Raw genomic sequence first — 14093 nt, forward strand, 5'->3', positions numbered from 1 at the left:
TTCCTGTACACGGAGAGACAATGAGAATGACCATGATAAACCACTATTTTATGGTTTATATTTTGTTTAATTGAGTGATTTTTATCAAATTCTTGCCCACTTATTCATATGGTTTGCATGGTTTTACAAATTCTTCCTAGTTTTGTTCTATAATTGGAAAACTTGCTTCCCAAGCCTTTAAATTACCAAAAGTTTTTTCTCCTTTATACCATTCGATGTCATGATCTGTGTGTTAAGTATTTCAGACTTTATAGGGCAAGAATGGCTTAGAGGATGGAAAGGAAGCTTGCAAAAAGGGAAGGAGCACAAGAAATAAAGAAGACAACCAACGAACAGCGAAGTGCACGCATGGCTGACGCGTGCGTGGGATTTGGACAAAATCACAGCTATGTGTGTGCATGCTTGACGCGTACGCGTGGATTGGAGTTCACGCAAATGATGCGAGCGCGTGCTTAATGCGCACGCGTGGAGAGGAAAATTGTCAAACGACGCGTACGCATGACTGACGCGTACGCGTGACAAGCGCGATCTGCAAAATTAACAGAAATTGCTGGGGGCAATTTCGGGTCGCGTTTTGACCAATTTTTAGCCCAGAAACACAGAATAAAGCTAGGGAACATGCAGAGACTCAAGACATACAGAACACAACATTGAATATACATAATTTTAGAATTAGATGTAGTTTTTAGAGAGAGAGAGAGAGGCTCTCTCCTTTCCCTTAGGATTTAGGATTAGGATTTATATTATGATTAGGCTATTTCTCTTCATTCCAGGTTCAATGTTCCTTTAAATTATTTTTTACTTTTATTTATTCTATTACTTTAATTGTTATTTATCTTTTCAATTTGGCTTATGAACTCTCCATGTTAGAATAGATTTCTTTATTTAATATAATTTGAGGTATTTCATATTTATGATTGCTTTCTTTTATTTATGATATAAATAATTTAGATTTTTCCCCTTTTGGCTTTAGTTAAGTAATTGGTAACACTTGAGTTATCAAACTCAGCAGTAGATTGAGATTTGGGAATTACTGATTGATTTGGATCGCTCTAAAGCTAGTCTTTCCACAGGAGTTGACTAGGACTTGAGGATCAAATTAATTAGTCCACTTGACTTTCCTTTATTTAGTTAGTGTTAACTAAGTGGGAGCAATAAACAATTCTCATCTCACCTGATAAGGATAACTAGGATAGGATTTCCAGTTTTTATACCTTGCACTGGTGTTCATGATAATTAATTTATTTCCTTGCCATTTAAATTACTTGTCCCCTATTTCAAAAACCCAAAAATATACCTTTTTTCCATAACCAATTATAAACACACCTCCCTGTAATTCCTTGAGAAGACGACTCGAGGTTTAAATACTTCGGTTATAAATTTTATTGGGTTTTGTTACTTGTGACAACCAAACTTTTGTACAAAAGGATTCTCTGTTGGTTTAGAAACTATACTTACAACGCGATTATTTTTGTGAAATTCTTTACCAGCAAAAGTCCGTTCGTCAAAATGGCACCGTTGCCAAGGAATTGCAAATGTGTGCCTTATTATTGGTTATTGTAAATATTTTCTTTTTCTTGTTTATTTATTTTTGTTTTTGTTTTTAATTTTTATTAGTTACTATAAGTTCTCACCCCATCGCTTTGAGTTTGGTTCTAATTTTGTTGAAAGGAATGGAAGCTATATCAGGAATGATAAACCCCTATTTTATAAGTCATCTTGTGCTTAAATTGAGTGTTTTTATCAAACCTTCACCCATTTATTCATGTAAATTGCATGGTTTTACTATTCCTTCCTCATTTTATGATATATGTGAAAACATGTTTCCTATGCTTTAAAAATATTAAATTTAATTATCCTTTATTACCATTCGATGCCGTGATTTGTGTGTTAAGTATTTTCAGGTTTCATAGGGCAGGAATGACTTAGAGGACAAAAAGAAGACACACAAAACTGGAAGGAAAGCACAAAAATGGAGTTCTAAAGAATCCGCAGCGACGCGAACGCATGAACGATGCGACTGCGTGCCTTGCCTAAAATGGCATCTACGCGGATGCATGAACGACGCGGACGTGTGACTAGCGCAAAACACAAATGACGCGGATGCGTGGAAGAGAAAAACTCCAGATGACGCGGACGCGTGACCCACGCGAACGCGTGACCCACGCGAACGCATGATGGACCCCATGTGCAGAAAATTGCAGAAGTCGGCCCCAACGATTTCTGGACCCTTTTCGGTCCAGTTCCAAGCCCGGAGAACAAAAATTAGAGGCCATAAAGTGGGGGAATTCATCCATTCATAAAAAAACAATCAATACAACAATTCATAATACATAATTTAGGATTAGATGTAGTTTTTAGAGAGAGAAGTTCTCTCCTCTCTCTTAGGTTTTAGGATTAGGATTTCTTTTAGTCATTAGGATTGTTTCTTCATACCAGGTTCAATATTCCTTTATTTTGACTTCTCTTCTACTTTTAGATACTTTAATGATTTTATTTATTAATGATTTATGTTGCCAAATTGGCTTATGAACTTTTCCATGTTTCATTTGATATCTTTATTAATTCAATGAGGTATTTCATATTTATGATTTTAATTTAGCTGTTTACACCCTTTGGCCTTGGGTTGAGTAATTAGAAACACTTGAGTTATCAAATGTAACGACCCAACTTCCAGAACGTCATGATCGTACCGAAAGTAAGGCGTTACCAACCTGCTTTCCTTTATTAACTATTTACTATTGAGCCCTTAGTTCGATATCGCTATTCAGTTTCAGTAAAAATACTAGAAAATTTTGTTTTTATTTATCAAATCATATAGCAAGCATCACCAAGTAATAATAATCACATAATTATTAATAATAATATCTGTCATACAAAAGATTTCAAATAAAACTCACATACAAATCCTATCCCTCTTTATAAAATAAAAATTAAAGTAACAAGGGCGAGGAAAATTTTATGAAAATAACTCAAGTCATAAACTTAACTCATAAATAAGATCTATAATCGCCTGCAGCTTCAAACGGAGTCTTCGAACCTGTGTCACTGAAAGGGTGGAAGAATTTTGGGGTGAGAACAAACCACACGTTCTCAGTAGGGAATGGGAATGCCGTAAAAGTAATGAAATAGAATGCAAATAATTAATATACTCAAAGAAACTATAGTTTTGTCAAACTCTTTTTGGAAATACTACTCTTTTGGTTTTACTTTACTAATTATTTACCTCTTTCAAAAATCTAAGCTCAAAACAAATTCCAAAATATAAAACTGGTCACTTTAAGCATTGTTCAACCTCATAGAAAATTTTCAATCACAACATCAATTCTTAATCATCATCATACATTCACCAACTAATAGCACTAACAAAAGATTCAATTCAGCACACAAACAAGTCACAACAAGGCAAACAGCGCAATCACAGAGAAGTACAACGAGCAAACCCAATCAAATGCAAATGCACACACAAGGATGATGCATGTCTATCCCTAGTGCAGGTAATGAGCTCATTTGTCGGTTACATACCCGCTCCCGATGTTACCCAGCAACCTTTGTCTGGATAAGGCTTTCCTGTTGGCAATAACCACTGCGAGCAACCTTTGTCTTGCAGGGTATCCACTGCAAGCAACCTTTGTCTTGCAGGGCGGCACTTATTAGCCAATATACGCCCAACACACTGTAAGCAACCTTTGTCTTACAGGTGTAACAACACATTCACTGTAAGCAACCTCTGTCTTACAGGAGCACACTAATCTTGATACCTCTGTAAGCAACCTCTGTCTTACAGCAAAGCATTATAGCAAGGTATCCCAGGAAAGCGTTCTCAGTGGTCGTACCACCATCTATCTGACTGCCTTCACGCAGCAGATCATCACATAAACATGTCAGGAGTGACCTCAAGCAACAAATCAATATCTCTTGGGTTGCCTCAAGCAACAAATGACCTTTCAACAGGTCCTCTGCTTTTTATTCTCTTTTATAATCATAAATACGCAAGCGGGACAAAACCCACGTCCTTGCCAACCATTCCATAAACTGAATACCTTTTCTCAAAAGAATCAGTGTAATTATCATCATAAGTTATCATTCTTATTATTCATCTCTAGTTACATATTCTTATACAATATCTTTCTCTTTCTTTACCATTCAAATTCAAATATTATAAATTCATCAAACTTCTAAAAAGTAATCCTTTGTTTCAAGCTTAAAACATAATTCTTTTCATATTGAATCAATCTCAAAACATAGTTTCTTTCTTAAATAATTTAATTTTGAAACATAAACTTTTCTTTGGTAAATCGAATTTAAAATAGAATAATTCTTTTCTTACCTAAATAAAATTGTTTCATAATAAAAGCAGCCCATACATAATACTTTAATCAATAGATAAAACTTAAATAACATAACTTTCCAAATCCAAACTTTCTAAAATAACTTTTTCAAGTAAAATCTCAGATTTTACAAAGTTCCGGCAGCACCTCCCCTAAAACTCGGACTTAGCCACCCTAACGGGTCCCTTTTTCTCAACATCTCATCAACCTTTCTCAACAGGTATCAAATAAAGGTTCTCAATCAATCAGAAAATTCACAATTTGCAATAGTCAACAGTTCAGTCACAACCCACAATTCCCACATAACCCATCAATTCAACTTTCACCTCATCAATTCGTAACTAACTTTCATTTATCATAGGATTCTTTCAAGATTAAACTCAATAAACTAGTAGTCCAAGAAACTTGGTGTTGAGATAATTTAGTCACAATAAAAACTTGTACCATCTCTCTTAAAATTCTGTTATTGTTTCCTAAGTAAATGCAGAAAAACAGCAGCAAGTAGTAAGTTTGATAAATTCCGTAAAAATCCAGTTTTCACCCAATGCCTTTCAAAATTCACGATCTTAAACAAGACTCTTTTAGCTTTTTATTGAATCAAATTCTAGATTAATACCATGTCATATGAAAAAGTTATGAAGTGAGAAACACAGCCAGGCCTTTTAGAATTCGGTTTCCAAAATCCAGTGAGTTATCCATACTCTTTTCAACATATCTACTTGGTTAAATAGGATATTGACATGAAATTTAAAATGAAGATTGTGGACACAGGAAGCTTGAAAATGCCGTTGGTTTCAGCTCAAATACTTACCTGAATTGAAAATTAAGTGAGTTGGAAGTTGGTGCTTCTGCAGTAAAGAAACAGAATTTTCTGCAGAAACCATCAATCTTCAAAAATTCATTTCTCCCAAAATACTCATCAATAAATTCTGAATTTTTTATGAGATGCTCAAAACATAGTAAAGTTTCATGCAAAAATAGTTTCATCCAAGTATATGACCTGGGATGCTCCCAGAAATTGATTCTTTCTACTGTCATGTATGCAGAATTTCTGCCTTAAGCATTTTCAACAACCTTACTTGTCAAAAACCATATTTGAACTTATAACCCTTCCAAAATCACACGTTTAACCTCTTTCCAATTATTCAAAATTTTCTTCATTGCCAACACAGCCCAAGAACCCAGAATCAATAATTCACACGATATCAAGTACTTAAGCATCATCAAACCTTTTCTTTTCTACACTATGCCAAGCATAATTTTCCATATACACTCATCATCATTCAAACACACAATAACTCATCAATTCACACCAGCAAGCTCAGCAACAAAAGTAACACCATTTATTCTATCCCTTACCACATTCAGTACGCACAATCATCAAATCAATCACTTACAACAGTGGAACCGGCCACAATCACAGCCGAGTCAGAATCAATAAATCATGACACAGAGAATTAGTCTAACCATTACAAAATTATTTAGATACTCTTAAAATTTACTATATTATTTTAGAAAATCACAGGTTCTCAAAACAGTTTAATCTCTTAGTCCCAATCCTTCAATAACCACCAAAACCAATCTCAACTAGTTACAAGTAAACTTCACAGCCATTCCCATTCATCAAATATTCCCTTCAACATCAAACAAGTCAATAATTCACTCAAAATCAGAATCTCAACCAATTCATCGCAGAATCAATAACTCCGTCACAGTTCACAACCGCATCTAATTTCAATTATAATTCAAAGTAATCACAGCCACATTTAATTCAAATCATAACTCAGAAAAATCACAATAGCTAACCATTCTCAAACACATTTCAAGTCATTCTTATCAATTAAGAAATTCTTAACTATTATTAACCATTTGCACTTATCCAATAACTTTGTAGGCATTCTAAATTAAAAACGTTAAATCCCCTACCTCGACTAGCCGAAATTCGATAATCAAACGCAACAAAGCCTTCTTTTATTTTTAATTCGCAGTGGTAACAACAACCTTGAACTGAACCAACAGCAGCAGCATTTCTGATCACTTCTCAGCAGCAGCAGTGGCATGAACTAATTGATTCAGAACCAGAATAGTACTATTGACAAGCACCAGCGACCTCGGTGGCAGCAAAATAGTAGTGGTTCTAATGGTTCAACAGCAACTCCAGCAGGGCAGTGGCGTTCTTATCAGATTTTAGGAACAAGAAGCAGAGGCAGAACTGGCGAGCCTTCCTCCTCCAGCGGCGGCTTGGTGAGACGCGGCAGCAGCAGAGTGCCACAACAGCGGTGCGGTGGCAGCTCGCGAGGATGGCGATGGCAACCCGCGGTGCTGACGACGACAAGGCTGGTCGCGGGCTTCTCTCAGCAACGCGTGGATGACGGCGATAGCTCCATGGAACGGTGGTGACGGCGCAGCAAGGAACGACGGTTTTGTCGTGATGGAGGCAGCAACGCGAGCTACATCTCCTCTTCACTCTCGGACACGAGCTCTCTCTCACTCTCCGAATCTCATTTCTTTCTCTCTTCTCTGTACCGTTGGGAGAAAAATGCTAGGGTTGAGGGATGAAGCTAAGTGAGTGAAAGGGGGAAACGGCGCTGAGATGAGGGGTGAGTGTGTTACGCTGAAGAAGGGTGGGGTGCAGCTGAGGCAAAGGGAAGCTAGGGTTAGGGTTCCTCAATTTGGGAATTAGGGTTTCTGAGTTTGATTTGGGAATTTAGGAATTAGGGATTTTATAAAGTAATATGGATAGATATGAATAGATATTTTGATAAAATTGGAGGATAGGATAATTTTAAAATCAAATGTACTCTATTAAAAATATTTAGAAACATTATTTATCAACATATTGCTAAGTTCAATCAATTATTTCTAATTTACATTATAAAATGAACAAGTTAGTTATATTTTGTAAAGTACAATTTAAATTCAAATATCAATTTTCTAGATTAAATCATACAAATCTCTATTATTTTTCCATCTCTAAAACTTTAATTTCAATTTATAAAGTAATTAATCATAATAAAAATTGTACACAAACATTAATTGACTTAAACTTAAAGTATTTATAAATATCAATCTAATCATTTCTAATAAAATAATTTCTAGTTCAAATTAATAACATAATTTATTCAAAATAGGATTTATTTAAATTAAATTATACAATTCTTTCTTATTTTTCATTTATCAAAATTATAATTTCAATTATACCAAATATCTAATAAAGATTATATAAGAATTCTAATTAATTTAAACTCCAATTATGATGAAACTCCATTTAATTACCTTTAGTAAAATAATTTTCTTAAAATAAATCACATATAACTAATTATTTGATTTTCAAAAACTAGGGTCGTTACATCAAACTCTTCCATAGGAGTTGACTAGGAATTGAAGATCAAATTAATTAGTCCGCTTGATTTTCCTTTGTTTAGTAAGGGCTAACTAAAGTGGGAGCAGAGTCCAATTCTCATCACACCTGATAAGGATAACTAGGATAGGACCTTAATTTCTTATACCTTGCCAAGAGATTTTATAATTATTAATTTATTTTCCTTGCCATTTAAATTACATGTTCCTTATTTTAAAAACCAAAAAATATTGTTTTCCATAACCAATAATAAAACACACCTCCCTACAATTTCTTGAGAAGATGACCCGAGATTTGAATACTTCGGTTATTTATTTTTATTGGGTTTGTTTAAGTGACAACCTAAACTTTTGTATGAAAGGGATTCCTTGCCAATTTAGAAGCTATACTTACAACGAGGGTTTATTTTGTGAAAATTCTAGACCACGCAGGAATTCAGTTCGCCAAGGAACATGCATCAAGGTCAAAACAATCAGAGATGGACGGAGCCATGAGGATCTGATCAACCCTTTCGGCAACAACACCTTCCAAGATACCATGGATAACGACCATTCTACAAAGCATGCCAAGACAATAGTTATGGTGGACCCTTTCATGGCAACCAACCTCCACCAAATTACTATGGTCAAGAACCATTCCAGGGAGCATACCAAGATGATGAATATGGTGGACCCTTTTGTAATTACCAGCAAGCCCCACCATATGATTATGAATCACCTCCCCAACACACCTTTGAACCACCATACTCACAAGCCCCCTACTACCAAACACACTCATCTAATCCTAACCCTTATCCACCATATCAACCACCCTATGAGCCATATGAGCCATACATAGATCCACCCCAATTCCAACCTAATTACTCCCAAGAACCACCACCTCCATATACACCACATCCATATCAATCAATCCTAGAGCCTTATGGTCCTACCTATGATATCCAAGCAGAATAAGAGTCAAGGGATCGTCTCAAGGAAACAGTGGATCAATTTTAAGCAACCCTTCGTCAATTGGACCGAGAAGTAAGCCGAATGGCACCCGAAGCTCTCATGGCTAAAGAATCTCAATTTGAGAACAAGGAACTGAAGTGTGTGGTGCAACAAGTGGAAAAGATGGAGAGTGATGAACCACCACATCCTTATCATGAGGAACCACCCTCTTATCATGAACCCTTCCTCCCCCAAGTAATGAACCTTCATATCCACCCCAATCTCCAATGGATGACATCCTTCGTGGTCTTCTTCAAGGGCAAGCAAAGATAAAAAGGGATGTACTAGAATTCGCGACTGCCTTAACTGAGGTAGTAAATCGATTACCTTCCTGATGTTCGGACACTCAAGGAACCCCCATGGTTTCATGTGGAGAATCTACTGAAGAACGCAGCATGAAGGAGAAGCTAGAAACTCCAGTGGACAGTAAGCAGCATGACTTTGTATTGGAACAATTGGAGGAAGCCATAATCATTGAAGAGGAAGAAGTGGTCGTAGACTTAGGAGATGCGGAACCTCCATGGGAAACTCAAGTCACAGAGCCCCCTTCTAAGGAGTTTGAATGTGACGTTGAGGATAGTGTACAACCTCTAAGGCATATCATCGTTGAAGACTTTGAATGGGATGATTAAGAGATGGATTTAATTATTGATGAATTCTTATCTACATTTGAATCCTCTCCCATTGGACTTGACATGGAGATTAAAGAAGAAGAAGCACAACCTCCCATGCCCTTGGTGAACAATAAAGAAGAGATCGAATTGGAAGAAAGCTACCAAGAGGAAGAGGTTGATATTGAAGAAGCTTGCAAAGAGGTGGAAGTTGTCAAAGAAGAGCTCAAGGGAATGGAGCTGGAAATCACCTTGCCAAAGTTGTTGGAGACCTCTCCCCCAAAGCATCACCGTCCATTCCTTCATTCAAGTGGGTAAATCTCTCATCTCTAATCTTAATTAGCTCACTTGAATATGCTATACTTGAGATAGATGGTCAGCTTAGAGCTCTTTGTGGCCATAAGAGCAAGCGGGAAATGGTTAGTGGTAGAAAATGTCATGCAAGGTTCAATATAGTTACATGCTCCAAATTGAAGTACAAAGGTTGGTACAATTCTCAATTGAATGGGTCTAGGAAGCTGTTTGGATGTCTCAGTGAGAATTTCAATTGCATGCCACCCGGTTGGAACAATGATGATCAACAAGAAGACAGGTGCAAAAGCAAGGTTTGGGACCCCGGAATTCATTCTAACAATCAACACTCTTGGGGCCTTGTCACTTGCTTTAACTTGCTTGAAGGATTTATGCACCTAGTGTGGGATCCAGGAGGATATTGGAAGTACAAACATTGGTGGGGATTCAAGGATCAATATAAGCACAAGCCACCATGACAAGGAGCTCACCAAATGTCCAACTTAAGGACTTTAACTAAAAGTGCTAGGTGGGAGACAACCCACCATGGATGATCGTTCATTTCCAGTCTTAGTTTTATTTTACTTTGTTTTCTTCTTAGTTTTATTTTATCCTATTTTTATTAGTGCTCATTCATCATGTCAGCATCTACATTATGCATTATGCATATTAAAAAAAATAAATATTTTGCACACGATGCGTCAGCGACGTCAAAGGAGAATTAGCGAAAAAGGGGATTTAACAGAAAGCCACGCGGTTGCGTGGCTGGAAGCGCGCCTTTGGCACCAACACATGCCCATGAACGCGTCCCTGACGCATCTGCATCGTTTGTAAATTTAGCCCTACACGCGTGTGTGTCACCCACGGGCACGCGTAACCCCGCGAAATCAATGTAAAAGGGTGTATAGCAGCAAGTTGTGATGGAGTAGGGCTAGAACCATGCTAGAAGCACAAGCCCTACCATGCGAACGCGTGACCCACGTGAACGCGTGACCCACGCGTCCGCGTCATTTTAAAAGAAAGGCCATTCACGCGTGCATGTCACCCACGCGCATGCGTCACCCTAAATTTTGGCAATATGCGTTGGAGACAGAGATTTGTGCGAACGCGAGGCTACTCTCGTGCCACTAGCACAAAGCAAGTCACGCGTCCGCGTGATAGACGCGACCGCGTCACTTGAACATATCGCAACTCACGCGAACGTGTGACCCACGCGTCCGCGTTACATGCGACGCACAATTTTACTACATCAGCGCCAGATATCTTATCTTTTCCCCAATCCTATTTCTCTCTTCTCCCTTTTTAATTCTCTCTTATTCCTTCTTTCTTCCTTATCCTTTCTTACTTTCTACTTCTTTATCTCTTTAACTTCTCATCCTTCTTCACTCTCATTCTATTTTACTTAATTTATTTGCATACTTTCATTCATTACATTTTAATTTTGTGCATATTTTTATTTTCTTTTCTAAATTTAGTATTTCTTAATTGGTGTTAAAATTTTCTTATTCAACTGTTGCATCTTTTCTTGAATTATTCTGGTGCTCCATGACTTGTTCTATTCTGATTGGGTATTATTATTCATAAGTCAATGCTAATTTTTATAATACTGGTATTGCTTTTGCATTGATATGCACTTATACTATCTTGCATTACCCACACTCTCTTCCCCATTGTTGCAATTCTTGCACTATTGATATCCCGTATGCTTCTATTGTTTTCTCACTGCATGTTGTAACTACCATGTAATTGAGACCCTTATTATTTGGCATTACCCACTTATAATTTTATTTGTTTTCTATCATGATTTTTGGATTCCTGTTCTCCTTTTTTTTTCTCTTCTTTTAGGCTGGCCACCGAAGAAGGAAAAATGGAGAAACTTCTATATGGGGCAACAGACAAGTCCATCTGCACAATCTTTGGAGAAAAGTGCCAGTTGGAACCGCCTGTCCACCTGCACATCTTAGCATGCACCGAGGACGGTGCAATCTTTAAGTGTGGGGAGGTCGATACCGATCTCCATGGGTTAGTTATTCTCTTCTCAACACCAATGTCTTATTTTCTTTATTAGTTCATTGTTGCATTGCATAATAGATTGCATATGTAGTTGATTGTTTGAATTTAAGTACTACTTGGTTGAAAAATAATAAGTTTCTTTTTAAGACCCTATTTTTGAAAAATTTCACTAATTTAAATTAAAACTTTTGTGTTAAACTTATTTGAAGACTGTAAATTGGAACATGGTTTTTGAGCCGAAGAACACACAACCTGTGAGATTTTGAGCTTATTTACATGGTTACATTATTTAACCATAAATTTTTATTCTTGTGTGTTTTCTTCCCTATGATTGCAATCTTTGCTTGGTTCCATTCTATATGTCCATTATTTAGTGTATTCACATGCTTGCATATGATTGAGGCCATTACTTATTTTTGCACACTTATCCCAAATAAGCCTACCCTTTCATTTACCTTTGTTAGCCACTTTAAGCCTTTTATCCCCATTTGTTTAATATTTTACCACATCACTAACCTTAAGCAGAAAAATAAATTAATTATCCCAAATTGAATCTTTGGCTAGCTTAAGATAGAGATTGTGCATCAACTAAGTGTGGGAAAATGTGGGAACATGGGTTAATAAGGGAATGTATCATGTTTCTAATTTTTTAAATATTAGGAATTTGGGAACCTATTCATGAAAAATCAAAATAGAAAAATAATGAAAAATCCATGTGCATTGATAAGTTACGTTTATTTTTCGGATTAAAAAAATCCAAAAATATTCAATAAATAAGTAAATAAATAAGGGGACAAAAATACCCTAATGTTAAGCTTTAATAGAAAGATCAATGCACATGTGATAAAAGTAAAGAAATATCAAAAAAATTTGGTACATGAGTATGTCATACAAAAGTGGGAATTATGGGTAGCTAGGTGTGATTTTAGAATTACATAGAGTATGTGTGTGTGTTTGGTAAGAGCTTAGGTTAGTCAAAGATTCATATTATAGATCACTTGGCCATACATGTATCCTTACCTTTACCTCAGCCCCATTACAACCCTGAAAAGACCTCATGATGTTTGCATTGGTATGCTAAATATTTGTTGATTGGTTAGGAGAAGAACAAAATTTAGAAAGCATGATTAGAGAAGGATAGAGTGATTACCCTATACACTAGAGTGACTGGAATGCATATACATCATCAGTGAGGGTTCACTGCTCAATTCTATGTTCCCTACTTTCATGAGCTATCTTCTTACAAGTTTACTTACTTTTTATTGTACGATTTGAATTAGTGGAATTCGGTTTGTATCTATCTTGGAGAACTTGTTTGCTTTCAACCAAGTAGATAGAAACGTCTTAGCACGTAGTTGCATTCACATTCATGGGTTGAATTGCATGAGTCTTGCTTTTCCCTACTCATTTATTTCATCTTCTTAAGCTAAGCATGAGGACATGCTAATGTTTAAGTGTGGGGAGGTTGATAAACCACTATTTTATGGTTTATATTGTGTTTAATTGAGTGGTTTTTATCAAATCCTTGCCCACTTATTCATATGGTTTTCATGGTTTTATAAATCCTTCCTAGTTTTGTTCTATAATTAGAAAACTTGCTTCCCAAGCCTTTAAATTTCCAAAAATTAATTCTCCTTTATACCATTCGATGCCGTGATCCGTGTCTCAAGTGTTTCAGGCTTTATAGGGCAGGAATGGCTTAAAGGATGGAAAGGAAGCTTGCAAAAAGGGAAGGAGCACAAGAAATAAAGAAGACAACCAGCGAACGGCGACGCGCACGCATGGCTGACGCGTGCGCTCGATTTGGACAAAATCACAACTATGCGTGCGCGTGCTTGACGCGTACGCGTGGATTGGAGTTTGCACAAACGACGCGAGCGCGTGCTTGACGTGCACGTGTGGAGAGGAAAATCGCCAAACGACGCGTATGCGTGACCGACGCGTACGCGTGACAAGCGCGATCTGCAGAATTAACAGAAATCGCTGGGATAATTTCGGGCCGCGTTTTGACCCAGTTTTCAGCCCAGAAACACAGAATAAAGCCAGGGAACGTGCAGAGACTTAAGACATACAGAACACAACATTGAATATACATAATTTTAGGATTAGATGTAGTTTTTAGAGAGAGAGATGCTCTCTCCTCTCTCTTAGGATTTAGGATTAAGATTAGGATTTCTATTCTGATTAGGCTACTTCTCTTCATTCCAAGTTCAGTGTTCCTTTAAATTATTTTCTACTTTTATTTATTCTATTACTTTAATTGTTATTTAAATTTTCAATTTGGCTTATGAACTCTCCATGTTAGAATTGATTTCTTTATTTAATATAATTTGAGGTATTTTAGATTTATGATTGCTTTCTTTTATTTATGATATAAATAATTTAGATTTTTCCCCTTTTGGCTTTGGTTAAGTAATTGGTAACACTTGAGTTATCAAACTCAACAGTAGATTGAGATTTGGGAATTGCTGATTGATTTGTATCGCTCTAAAGCTAG

The 14093-nt window shown here is 36.5% G+C and overlaps 1 long non-coding RNA gene across 1 annotated transcript; it reads right to left on the minus strand.

Annotated features, from left to right (window-relative positions):
* Positions 1-2827: 2827 nt before the first annotated feature.
* LOC107461541 (uncharacterized) lies at positions 2828-7159 on the minus strand. Its single transcript, XR_001586631.3, has 2 exons — positions 6258-7159; positions 2828-3048 (listed from the first exon to the last, which is right to left on the minus strand). It is a non-coding gene; the product is annotated as an uncharacterized LOC107461541 (long non-coding RNA).
* Positions 7160-14093: the final 6934 nt, after the last annotated feature.

Source organism: Arachis duranensis, chromosome 8 (genome assembly GCF_000817695.3).
Source record: "Arachis duranensis cultivar V14167 chromosome 8, aradu.V14167.gnm2.J7QH, whole genome shotgun sequence".
Classification (NCBI taxonomy): domain Eukaryota; kingdom Viridiplantae; phylum Streptophyta; class Magnoliopsida; order Fabales; family Fabaceae; genus Arachis; species Arachis duranensis.